The sequence below is a fragment of the Cryptomeria japonica genome, chromosome 10, assembly GCF_030272615.1.
Source record: "Cryptomeria japonica chromosome 10, Sugi_1.0, whole genome shotgun sequence".
Taxonomy (NCBI): domain Eukaryota; kingdom Viridiplantae; phylum Streptophyta; class Pinopsida; order Cupressales; family Cupressaceae; genus Cryptomeria; species Cryptomeria japonica.
The window spans coordinates 342391589-342404717 of NC_081414.1; positions in this window are offsets into that span (position 1 = coordinate 342391589).

Consider the following 13129-nt stretch of genomic DNA (forward strand, 5'->3'; position numbering starts at 1 on the left):
ATTGTCCTCAAAACTCCACCTTTTCAGGCCTCAAACTGAAGATGAACATAAAAATCCATATTTTCTCTAAAAATTAATGCCTAAACTGATGAATGATACTAAGAACTTGCATTCTAACTTGAAGTTCACTTAACTGAAACTCCCACCCTTTTTTCATTTCCATGTGCATGTTTATGGTAGTCCAATCTACTAAAAAATACTATCATAACTCCACTTTCATTTCTCATAGAAAGTGATCATATCTTCATGTTGCATTGTCTAATCTCAAACTTACTGTCATGTGCCTCTGTATTTAGAACTTGATTTCTATCACAATCCTTATTCTTCAGTCCTCATTGTTGGTCTACAACACTGTATCACCATTGTACTGAGCCTTTGTGCATGCCTTATGACTATTACATCTTTGAATGCATTTGAGTTAGTTTTTTCTTTGATAGACTTGATCTTCTTATCTCTCTATGATTGTACCTTGTCTCTGATTTGGTTTGCGACAAGGCTTTTATGGACTATAGTTGGCATTGATAGAATCTCTTTGTATTGCCCTTAAGTTTGGGGCCTTGAAATGGAGTATATGCCTTATGATGGCACTATCTACTTTGTGTTAGAAAACCTGTTTGATGGCAACACACACAAGAGAACAAGAAACAAACGTTAGTGTTAGCAACAAAAGATTATCCTAAACAGGCATATCAAGAGAGATATGAAGCATGAAATAGAAAGCATATAAACATAGAATAAAATAGCTAATCAAGATGCTCATAGTTGCTCCTCCCTTGTTCCTCTCCTCTCCAAGTCCCAAATGAGTGTAGCTCTCAACTTTTAGCACTAGCCATGGATGCCATATGGAGATTCAAGATGGTTGAATATGATAAGCAAATACTATGCAAGAGTAGATAGTGATGCTATGAAAAAGCTCTATGCCAATGCTAGTATAACAACAATACTCTAAATGCTTCTTTTTTGCTTGAGGAGAAGGGTTCTATTTATAGAAGAAATGGGGAAATGAAGGGTTAAGATTGAATGGTTTAATCAAGGGCCAACTTTGAAAGTTGGGGATCCATGTGCACAATTGGCACCAATAAAATGGTGACAAGTGTCAACATAGGATTGGGTTGAGAGAAGAGGTTGGAGGCATTAAAGGCCTGAGAAGACCTCATGGTTATCTAGAGGCTAAGGGTCAAGTCCAAATTAAGATTACCCACTGGATTAAGAGTTAATCCAAGGATAAACCTTTGTGCAAATGTTTAAGAGATAATCATGGTCAAAGCATTAATGGCCTGATGAGACCTTTGGGTTGGGTAGAGGTTGAGTCAAAACAAATGTTTTAACCATGTGGGAGGGTTTGAGGTAACCATTAATGGTTATTGGAGACTTTGGGGATTAAGTGGTTGAAGGTTGAAAGCCTTCAATGGTTATCAAAGACTTTGAGCCATTTAGTGGTTGAAGGTTGAAAGCCTTTAATGGTTATCAAAGACTTTGAGGGTTTGAGAAGTGACTTCCCTTTTGCTTAGGAATGTGACAAAGTTTAGAGAAGGGGTTAGGTTATTTAGAAGTGATTAGAAAATTCTAGAAGGGGTTTAGGCATGCAAGTGGATTTTGTAGGAAAATACAAGTGGGTGGATGATAAAGGTGATTTAAATAAATTATTTATTTAAAATAATTGTGCAACTTGCTTTTGTAGGAAAATGCAAGTGGGTAGAGGATAAAGGTGATTTAAATAAATGTTAATTTATTTAAATGTGAGAGGTGGGATTTTGGGGGATTTAAATAAATATTAATTTATTTAAATGTGAGAGAATATTTAATTAAATAAATATGATTTATTTATTTAATTAATGGTCTGAATTTGGTTAAGTGAATTAAATCAAATAAATTGAATAATTTATTTAATTAATAGGAGAAGAGGGTTAAGATGAATTAATTAAATATTAATTTAATTAATTATTAATTGATGGTTAAATAATCAAATAAATACTAAGTATTCATTTAATTAAGTGGACAAATTTATGTGACTACATTTGCCCCTCTTTGAGACGGTGCAGTTTATCACGTCATTTCAAAGAAAGAAAAATAGGTGTGAAGAAATGCCCCATAAAATGTAAATTTAATGGGTGGTATGCCCCCTCGAGAGATGGGCCGAATTTTTTTGAAAAATCGGGCGATCTCTCGAAAAAGAATGAAAAGTGGAAGGGAGGTAGAATAGAAGAAATTAGAACTAATGATGAAAGAATGGGAGAAAATGGAATGAATATGAAGAAACAACAAGCCAGCAAGTACCCTGAGGTCATGCAAGAGATACATAGCAGATGTAGTGTGGGGCTTGGATTGATGCTATACAATTGATCAAAATTGGTTGAACAATCTGGTGCAATTAGTTTAATTGCCCTGGTCAAGTCAAAGCGTGACAGTTGATGTCAGTTGGTCGCTTGGACATGATAAAGTCTGAGTAAGTGAATCAAAGTGACCTGAAGGTGACTTAGACAATTGATGTAATTGTCTGATAAAGTCAAGGTATATGAAGCAAAATACTCATTGAGACGTAGACAATTGATGTAATTGTCTGTTGGATTGTGTTTGATTGGTTGATCAATTGATATGTATGTGCGTGTGATGGATGGTTGTGGGGAATCATGGCAGCCCCGTTGAGACTAGGTCATTATGATAAATGCCTATTGTAGTCTAGGTTTGCCATAATCGATTACCTATTGAGACCCGAAGATACTTGATCAGAGTATCTGTTGATAGTCTAGGTGTGTGGGAGTCGATGTATCTGTGTAGACAGAGTAACTGGCTTAATTTTGTCGATGAGTGAGGATGGGAAGCGATGAAGGGATTAGGATGATGTTGATGATCAAGATAGGGAGGGTGAGGGGGGATTCGATGTTAGATAGAAGATAGGGAGGACTAGGATCGAGTCCTATGGAAGAAGATGAGTAAAATAGAGTATGCATTATTATGACTATGTATGCATGATATGCAGCTATTATGAATGTATGGATGGGTGGAATGCAATGAAATGCAATATATACAGATGAGATGGAATGATGATCCATGGTGCTTTATTTTTCATCATTGAGCTTTAAAATGTTGTAAGAAAATACAAGCAACTTGACATAAAGATTCAAGATGACCAGAGTATTTCTTACATGGATTTTGATATAGCAAGTTAATACAAGCAACTTGATATAATGGATCAAGTTGACCAGAGTATTGCTTGCGGAATAGACAAGGATTATCTCCTTTCATGCCTAACTTGGATCGTCCTCCTTGATCTTAGGTTGATCATATCCTGAGACAAGTGCATACCATAATGAGAGATAAAACCTTTATCCAGTTTGGATGAGGTAGGAGGAACCAAAGAAAGAGAATTGTACCTGCAAACAAACAATATATACATAAAGAATAAAGAATATGGATCCTTGGTAATGGTTCATGCTCATATGGTCGAGGTATATGCTGTAGTCAGCAAGCCGTAGTGATCTATGACTGAATTTTGCATAAGATCATGTAGCTTGGTGAACTTCCCACGTAGACACCATTAGCACATGCCCTAGTACTTCATTGGAAGTAATGCGCAAACGATACAAAACAATGCTGAAAGATCCTGATATAGATAAACAAATGATTGTACTCATAAATCAACCAAGTATTTGATAGCTTAACATAATTTTCTTGTCAAAGAAAACGTCATCTTGTCTTTGTTTTGATAAGGAAGGATGCATCCTTGTTTAAGACAGTTTGGATTGTAGATGTTGATTGTGTTGGTCGAGTGATAAGTGGTCATTTGTGTGAGTATTTTGTCAATGTTTGTTTTGTATCTGATCAGATGAATATGTACAAGGTGTTGTCATGTTTTTGGGTGATTTTCGATGGTTTTTTCGATGTTTTTGGATTTTGTGAAACATTTTTGAATGTTTTTGGATTTTGTATTGTTTTTGAATGTTTTTGATATTTTCTGGGACATTTTTGAATGTTTTTGATATTTTTGATGATTGCCTGAATGAAGAGCATAATGACACATAAGACAATGTAGAATCCACTTCCATCAATAGGTTAAGGGTATTGCCCCCAGTTTTTAGACCTGACTATGAAAAGGTGGGATGCTAGATGCATGGAGTACTTTCTTAATGACAGATGAATAACAAGCCATGGCTTTGGATGGATGGATGTATGTATGAAGTAAATATGATTGCAACAAGTCTGAAAAGATAATGGAGCCATAGCCCTTATGAGTGGCACCTGTTTGCCAGGTTTTCACCATCGCACTTACGCAAGGTGCCACCGGAGTGGTTGTTCACCGTTTGGATGCATGATTTTTCTTTACTTTTTTTGAATGTTTTTGTATTTTCTTCAGGACATTTTCTGAATGTTTGTGGTATTTTTGCCAGTATATCTGGGAGCCTGATGCTCTGTATACCTTAGGTATAAAACCATTTAAGGTTCATGCTATTGATTGGATTTGCGAGTGGTTCTCCATCTGATGTAGCCAACTGATATGCCCCGGACCCGAATACAGCAGTGACAACATATGGGCCCAGCCAGTTTGATTCAAACTTGCCTTGATGTTCTCTGTTTGGTTGGTTGCGAGGATTTTCTCAAAGAACAAGATCACCTACCTCAAATGTATGAGGTCTAACTCGGTGATTGTAGCTTCTGCTCATGTGCTGTTGATAGGCTTTGAGGTGATTGTATGCAGCTTGTCGTTTCTCATCAAGTAACTCTAAGTCCTAAAGACGGGATACTCTGTAGGCTTCATCATCAATGAGATTGTGCAAGGAAACCCATAATGATGGTATCTCAACCTCAATAGGCAAGATAGCTTCTGCACCATAGACCAATGAATAAGGAGTTGCACCTGTAGGGGTCTGAATGCTAGTTCGATATGCCCATAGCCCTGGATTCAATTGAACATGCCAATCACGACCGGCATCATTGACTGTCTTCTTTAGGATCCTCAATATGTTTTTATTGGATGCTTCAGCCTGACCATTGCCTTGTGGGTAATAGGGAGTGGAAAAGCGGTGTTGGATATGAAATTTCTCACAAAGTTCACGGACATCCTGATTTTTGAAAGGAAGACCATTATCTATGATGATGGACATGGGTACACCATACCGACAGATGATGTAATTGAGGATGAATGAGGCGATCTGCTTGCCGGTGACTTGGGTAAGTGGAACAGCTTCGATCCACTTGTGAAATATTCGGTAGCGGTAATAATGAATTTATGGCCATTGGATGAAGATGGATGAATCTTACCCACAAGGTCAAGGCCCCATTGACAAAAAAGCCATGGTGTTGTGATTGGTTGTAGTTCCTATGCTGGTGCATGTATCAGGTCACTGTGAACTTGACATTTCTTGCATTTTCGGACAAAGTAGTAGGTATCCTTTTCCATAGATGGCCAATAGTATCCAGCTCGCATGATCTTCTTGGCTAGTGATGGACCGCTTGCATGAGTCCCGCAAATTCCTTCATGTACCTCTTCCAAAGCCTTTGTCATCTCATCTTGTTCCAAACATCAAAGGAGAGTACCATCAAGACCGTGTCGGTATAAGGTTTCGGCAATAATGGTATATCGAGCAGTTTGGCGAATGAAGGTTTTTCGTTGGTTATTTGATTGGTTGGGAGGAAGGGTATGATCGCGGAGATAGGTGTAGAACTCACCATACCATGGGGATTCAGAACCGACAAGGCGACATATAATTTCGGATTCGGGGATATCATAAGCGGGAATCCAAAGCTGTTCTACCACGAACTCATAGCGTGTTGAATTCTGTGGAAGATCTAGTAGAGATGCGATGGTAGCCATGGCATCAGCAGCTCGATTCTGATCTCTTGGTATCTACTCAAAGGTGATAGTAATAAATGATATCTTTAGATTGTCCACTGTTTGCTTGTATGGCATGAGTTTATCATCTTTGGTCTGATACTCATCTATTGCTTGTCGAATGACTAGATGGGAATCGCCATATACTTGTAGTTCTTGTAATTTCCATTGTACGGCTAACCTGAGTCCTGTGATCAAGGCCTCATACTCTACTATGTTGTTTGTGCATGGAAATGTGAACCTATAAGACTTCGGGATGCTATCACCTTGAGGTGTGATAAATAGAATGCTTGCCCCCGAGCCATGCCTAGTGTATGAGCCATCAAAATATAGTTTCCATGGTTGTACTTCTGTGATCATGAAAATCTCTTCATCTGGAAAATTGGAAATGAGGGGATGATCGCCTATGAGTGGTGCATCGGCCAACTGATCTGCAATAACTTGCCCTTTGATAGCTTTACGGTCCACATACTCAATGTCAAATTCACTTAGAATCATCACCCATTTGGCCAAGTGACCTGTCAATGCTGCTTTTCTAAGTAAGTACTTGAGTGGATCAATCTTTGCGATGAGTTGTACCTTGTGTGTTAATAGATAGTGCCTCAGTTTAGTGGCTGCTAAGATTACTACTAGGCAAGCTCGCTCAATAGGTGTGTAATTGAGTTCATAGCCAACCAGTGTGCGAGAGATGTAGTATACAGCACACTCTTTGCCTTCTGCATTATGTTATGCCAGTAGTACACCCAATGCTGTACTTGTTGTTGAGATATAAAGTAACAACGGTCTACTTGAATCTGGTGGCATCAGCAATGGTGGATTCATGAGATAGTCTTTAAGCACCTGAAATGCTTGTTGGCATTTGTCATCCCACTGAAAGCGGATATTCTTGTGTAGCAAATGTGTGAATGGGTGACACTTATCAGCCAATTGTGCAATGAATCTTCGGATGGATTGAAGTCGCCCTTGTAATGTCCTTAGCTGACTGATATTCCTTGGAGGTGGCATGTCCATGATTGCTTTAACCTTTGCTGGATCGACCTCAATGCCTTTGCTTGAGACAATGTATCCTAGAAGCTTCCCGGAGGTTACTACAAAGACACATTTCTTTGGGTTGAGTCGAACATGATATTGTTCCAGTCTATCAAAGATTTTATCTAAGATGTGGAGATGCCCATCTCTAGTGAGTGATTTTGCTAGTAAGTCATCCACATAATCTTCCATCATAGTATGCATCATGTCATGGAAGATGGTGGTCATTGCTCTTTGATAGGTTGCTCCTGCATTCTTTAGACCGAAAGGCATTACATTCCAGCAGTATGTGCCCCATGGACATGTGAAGGCTGTCTTATGTTGGTCCTCTGATGCGATCTTTATTTGATTGTATCCTAAAAAGCCATCCATGAGTGAAAGCATTGCATGTCCTGTTTTCAAATCCACTATGATGTCGATATTTGGTAGGGGGAAATCATCCTTACGACATGCCTTATTCAGATCTCTGAAGTCAGTACAAATGCGGATGCCCCCTTTTGGTTTGCCAGCTGGCACAATATTGGAGATCCATTCTGCATAATCAATTGGTCTAATGAAACCAACATCCAGGAGTTTCTTGAGTTTTGTTTTGACTAGCACTGCAATCTGAGGATGCATCTTACGAAGCTTCTGCTTGACAGGTTTGGCTCCTTCTGCTACTATGAGATGATGCATAACTAAATCAGGATCAAGCCCAGGCATGTCTGCATATGACCATGCAAAGTTGATCTGACGCTGCTGGAAGAACTCTATAAATTTAGGCTGTTCCTCTGGAGTGAGAGGAGATGCCAGATGTATGAGATGAGGATTTTCAAGAGTCCCCACATTGTATTCTTTGGTTTCCTCGATGAGAATCGTTGATCGTTCCTATTGTGTACTAGCAAGGAGGATGTCAAACCCTTCATCCTCAGGTGCCTCAGAGAGGTTTTCACCGTTGGATACGCTCTTTCTTTTTACTTTTGTCGGATCAAATAGTGCCACAGTGTGGTTTTCACTGGAAGATCCATGTTTTATTGTTATATTTTTGTAGCTGAAAGGTTTGGCATTCGCCCCGAAGTATGCTGTGCTATTATGTTCAATGGCGAATCCAGCTTTGTGATCCTCGCTTGGTAGGTTATCCCTTAATTCGAAAAAGTCAATGATGGCCTCATCATTTTGGAAGAGGTCAAGACATGGGGGATTTGATTGGTTCCATTCGATGAGTTTAGGGTGGATAATGGGCATTACATCATCGATTAGGTTAAGTGCGTTAGATGTATCAGTGAGGGTTAAGACAGTGTGGTGAAGGTCGTTGATGGTACTCTCCCTGTCAGAATCAGGCGTAGGATGAGATGTAGGGTCTGTGGAAGATATTTCCAGCTCAGGTACCCAAGTGGTCTTTATCTGTGCTTCTCCGTAAATAGGGATGTCTTTGCGTGGCGGAGGTGGTGATGTGTCTTCCTCATCTGAAGTGTTAAGCTGTACATAATCAAATTCCCACTCATGTGAGTCAGTCTCTGAATCACTCTCCAGCATCCGATTGCTATACCATACTGGGATGTCTTTGGAGTTAAACATGGCAGGTGTGATTGGTTTATGTATCTTTGTAGTGATCGGTGCTATAGGAACTGTGATGGGGATTAAAGGATTTGTCACTGGAAGTATCGGCAGTGTTGATTTAGTGGCTTCTATTGGAATGGCTGGTGCCATAGATGCTGCTGCGGGTTCTGATACAGTTGTTGCTACAAATGGTGTTGCTGATGGGATTACTGGTCCGTTTGGTGGGATGAATGATATTGATGACGGTTGCGGTGGGGTTGTGAGCCTCGATGGGGCAGTGGGGATAGTGCTTGATGGTGCTTTGATAATAAAAGGTGTCCTCTTTGCCATAGGCTAACATAATGATTTGCTAGGTTGTCCTTTGAATTTGAGTTTAGGAAATATTTCTTTCTCAAAGCCTAGGCATGTATTACCTTTGGGCTTGAATTCTGGCAGCAGAGGTTCATGTCGTCCTTGTTTGCAATATCCCAAAGCACTCTGACCATCATATCCCATTCTTTGCATAAGGAGGAGGCCTTTGCCATACTGTTCTGTAGGAAGTGTAACTCACGGTTTATCAATGGTGATGGGATCTTTATAGATCCAGTCTGCTAGGTCCTCATCTTGTGTTTCTTCCTCTTGACTCTTTCCAAGGACGAAAGGCATCAAGGCACATGCGGGCATGATTAGTGGTTGCTAGAGTAACTGCTGTGGTTTACCATGTGTTCGAGGAGAAGTGGGCATTTGTCCGACACAAAAGAGCTGACTCAAGTTGTATTCTCCAGGACCTTCCTCTGCTACTTTCATCTTAAGCTTTTCTTGCTTGGGTATAGGGGTGTTCGAACTGGTAAGAGAGGCAGGACTTACATATGATGTGGAGGAAATGGCTTCCCTATTAATAGGAACAGTAATTTCTGGTTGATGGCTGATATTATGGCAAAATGCAAAGGGATTTGCATTGCCCAGGATTGTGATCTCTGTACCGTTATGTGGGAACTTGATACATTGATGGTAGGTAGATGGAACAGCTTGCATGGCATGTATCCAAGGTCTCCTTAATAATAGATTATATGGCAGAGGAAGGTTCAGAACCTGACAGATGATGTGCTTTACCACAGGGCCCACTCGGATTGGTAGTACCACAACTCCTTTGGATGAACGCTCTGCATCATCATAGGCCTTGATGGTGATCTTCTTGCGAGGATCCACTGATTCTATTGCATATCCCAATGCTGTGACCAACTGTAGTGTACAAATGTTTAGGCCTGCTCCATTATCTATCAAGACTCGCTTGATCCTATGTTGGTTGATAAAGCCTTCAATGTGTAGCGAAGCATTATGAGGTTGTTGGAAAGAAGAGTTGTCACTTTCGAAAAAAGTGAGACAAGGTGATGTCTTTAGATTTCCAACCATGGCTTGAAATTGGTCTGTATTCAGGTTTGCAGGGACTGACGCTTCTTGGAGTGCTTGATCCAAGATTGTTTTATGAGATGGCGATAGGTGCAATAGTTCTAGAATGGATATAAGTGCAGGGGTTTTGTCTAATTGTTCCACAAGATTGTACTTCTTTGGGACGGAGGTGGTGCCTTGTGGAGCTGCCTTGATGGTGACCTTGCCACGACGTGTAACAACATTGCAATTTGAGGTGGGATTTTTGAAGGTGATAGTTGCAATTTGTTCACTGGCATTATACAGGTGATTTACAGTGTAGTTATACGCAGCCTGTGTATAATCAGTGGTATCAGTGCCTCACCGAGAAGTGGAAGGACCCCTTTGATCTTGTGATGGAAGTGGATTCTTGAACATCAGATGATCATTATTGGTCATTTTTGGGTCATGTCCTTCAATTTCAATTTCTCCTCGATCAATAAGATCCTGAATGAGATCTTTCAATCGGTGACAATTACTTGTATTGTGTCCTCTTCCTTGATGGAACTGACAGTGTTCAGTATCTCTTCACCATGCCAGTTTGAGCTGAGGTTCATAGGTTGATAGCTTAGGTAGAGTGATCAAATTCTGAGAAATGAGTTGCCGCAACACTGTTTCAATGGGTTCCCCTAAGGGAGTGTATATGCATTTTTGTTTTTGTGGACGAGGTCTTGGTTCATCATGAGATGTGATGCGACCTTGATTAGGAGGATCATGCGTGTTATTCTGAGGTGGAGGATTTTGTCCTACAAACCAAACCACAGGTTGTGCATTTTGGATAGTTCAAGCATCCACAACCCCATCGTTGACGATATTCTTATTCTTGTTCCAGAAGTTCGGTTTATTGCTATTTAAGCGCAGGCGAGGACCATCTTTTGGTTAATTAAATATTTTGATGAGTCCTTTCTTGATGAGTGCCCTTTCACATTTTAAACCCTTGGTGATCATATCGTTAAAAGAGTCTGTGTCTTTGACATCCAGGTGAAATTCCATTTCTTCGTTTAAGTTGGAAATGAAAATTTCCACTAGTTCTCGTTCAGGTAACTGAAGAGAACGTCTGCTAGACGTTTGGCACCATCATTGCAGGAATACTGAGAATAGTTCACCTGGTTTTTGTTTGGTGTTGCATAGATCAGCCATGGTGATGTCGCGTTCAATGTTATGAGAGTAATGAGCGAGGAATTTCTGGATGAGTTCCTCAAATGTTCTAATGCCACTTGGTAGTCAGGAAAACCATGATGTGGTTGTTCCTCCCAAGCTTTGGGGAAAAAGGCGCATTAGGTAGGTGTCTTCATATGCTACTTCGAGACAAGCAGAATGAAATTCTCTGACATGATCACGAGGATCTCCCTTTCCTCTATATTTTTCAAATTTGGGTGTTTCGAATCCTCATGGAAAGGGTGGCATATAAAGATTCCTATCAAAAGGATAGGGACAGATGTCATTGAGTGAGAATTGGTTAGTCTTGACACCACTATGAAGCTGTTGGGCGAGATTCTCGACTTGTTGCCGCAACATCTCCATTTCATTTGGAGGAGGAGGTGGTGGGTTACCTCGAGGAATGTTATATCTGATGGGATCTCTACCTCTTTCCTCTTCATGGAGACTTTGTCTTTCTAATGCTTGTCTTAATTGGGCAAGATCAAAGTTAGAGGGGAGTTTGGCTCCTTCTTGAGCGATTTTTAAGAAGTGAGCATCCGCATTGCTCTTGAGTATTTCATCAAACAATCTGTTAAAGTGAGGGTTATGCTGAACCCTTTCGATTGTTGAAGGAGTGGGAGTACTTGGGTTTTCATTATTTATATTTCCTCCAAGTGCTTCTTGAAATTCATTGAGATTTTCGTCTTCTTCTTCCTCAATTTCTATTTCTCGTTGCCTTGACCGTGATCGGGTTTGAGCCATTTTGCTTGCAAGTTTTTGATGAAGTTGATTGAAGATGATGATGAGTTGTCGATGAAATGAAAGATTGATGGTTGGTGATTTGTGTTGTATGGGGATCTCTAGCACTTTAAGGTAGATGTAACCAAAATCCCTTCTTTGAATTGCTTGTTTGTTTTGAGGAGTTTGGATGTGATAAGGTGTAGAGAAATCTGAGATGTGTTACAGATTTTGACTACCTAGTAATGAGAGGATTCACTCATGAACTAGTTTTACCCTGTGTAGATGTGTCTCTTAGGATGAGCTTATCCTAGATGTAGAAACAATCTAAAAAGTGATGTGATGTGTTTGATTTCAAGCAATATCTAAAAAAGGAATCTTGGGACAAGAACCTCTTAATGTTTTGAGAGTTTTGGGATGGATTGATGATGGAATAATGATGTATGAATGAGATGATGGATGTTTTGTTTTCAACTTCAATAAAAACTTTGTGTTACAAATGGAACAAACTCTACTTCTTCCCTTTTAGGCGTTGGTGGCACTTCTCGAGCTGTGTTGTAGGTGATACAGATGTTTGGGAAGAAGTTGGGATTAATCTTTCCTCCTTGATTTTTGTGATAACTCAAAGCTCTATATTGCATAAAAGCTCTGTGGTTCAATGATTTTGAATCAAACTCGTTTGTTTTACCTTGAAGGTATAGACGCATGCGATGTAGAAAGACTCTATGTGAGACAAAAATTGGTCTATTGAGATAGAAGAATTTCCTCCTTTTGATCAAAGCCTTTGAGCTTAATGGTCTCCTTTTCAAGTTGATATTCTGATGACACTTCTTCTTTCGCAAGATGTGAAGAATGGTCATAAAATTTGTCTCTTTGTTGTTTGCACTTTGTTTTTGGTATTTTTGTTTGTTTTTGAGAAATGTTGGATGAATACTGTGTTTTTGGGATTGATTTTCTGATTTTTCTTTGACAAGAAAACAAAGCAAGCACACAAACACAAGAATGTTGCCTCAAAGGCACAAATGAGTATGGGTCTAGATCAACCCAATCCTTGGACTTGTATATGACCCTTCCTTTAGATGTATTTTAAGGTGTATTTCCAAAGCTTGAAGTCGGCTCAATTTGCACTAGGTCTTTAAAACGAACACACTTCAAACACTTTTTATCCCTAAGGTCAAATGGCCAGTTGTGATGAATTTAGCCCACATCTTGGTATTTCTTTGACTTTGGTACTACATACCTTATGAATCCTGCCGTGGCAGGTAAGGATGTGATATACTAAGTCTTGCACGAGCATAACAAATAGATGATCCCTATGATGGGGGAGTCACCACTTTTATCAAGCCACAAGTGACTTTTCAAAAAGCTATGTTTCTACTCAAGGAAATATGTATGGTGAGTATCTTAGGAGCAAAACCATCTATGCTCTTGCACTAAATTATATCT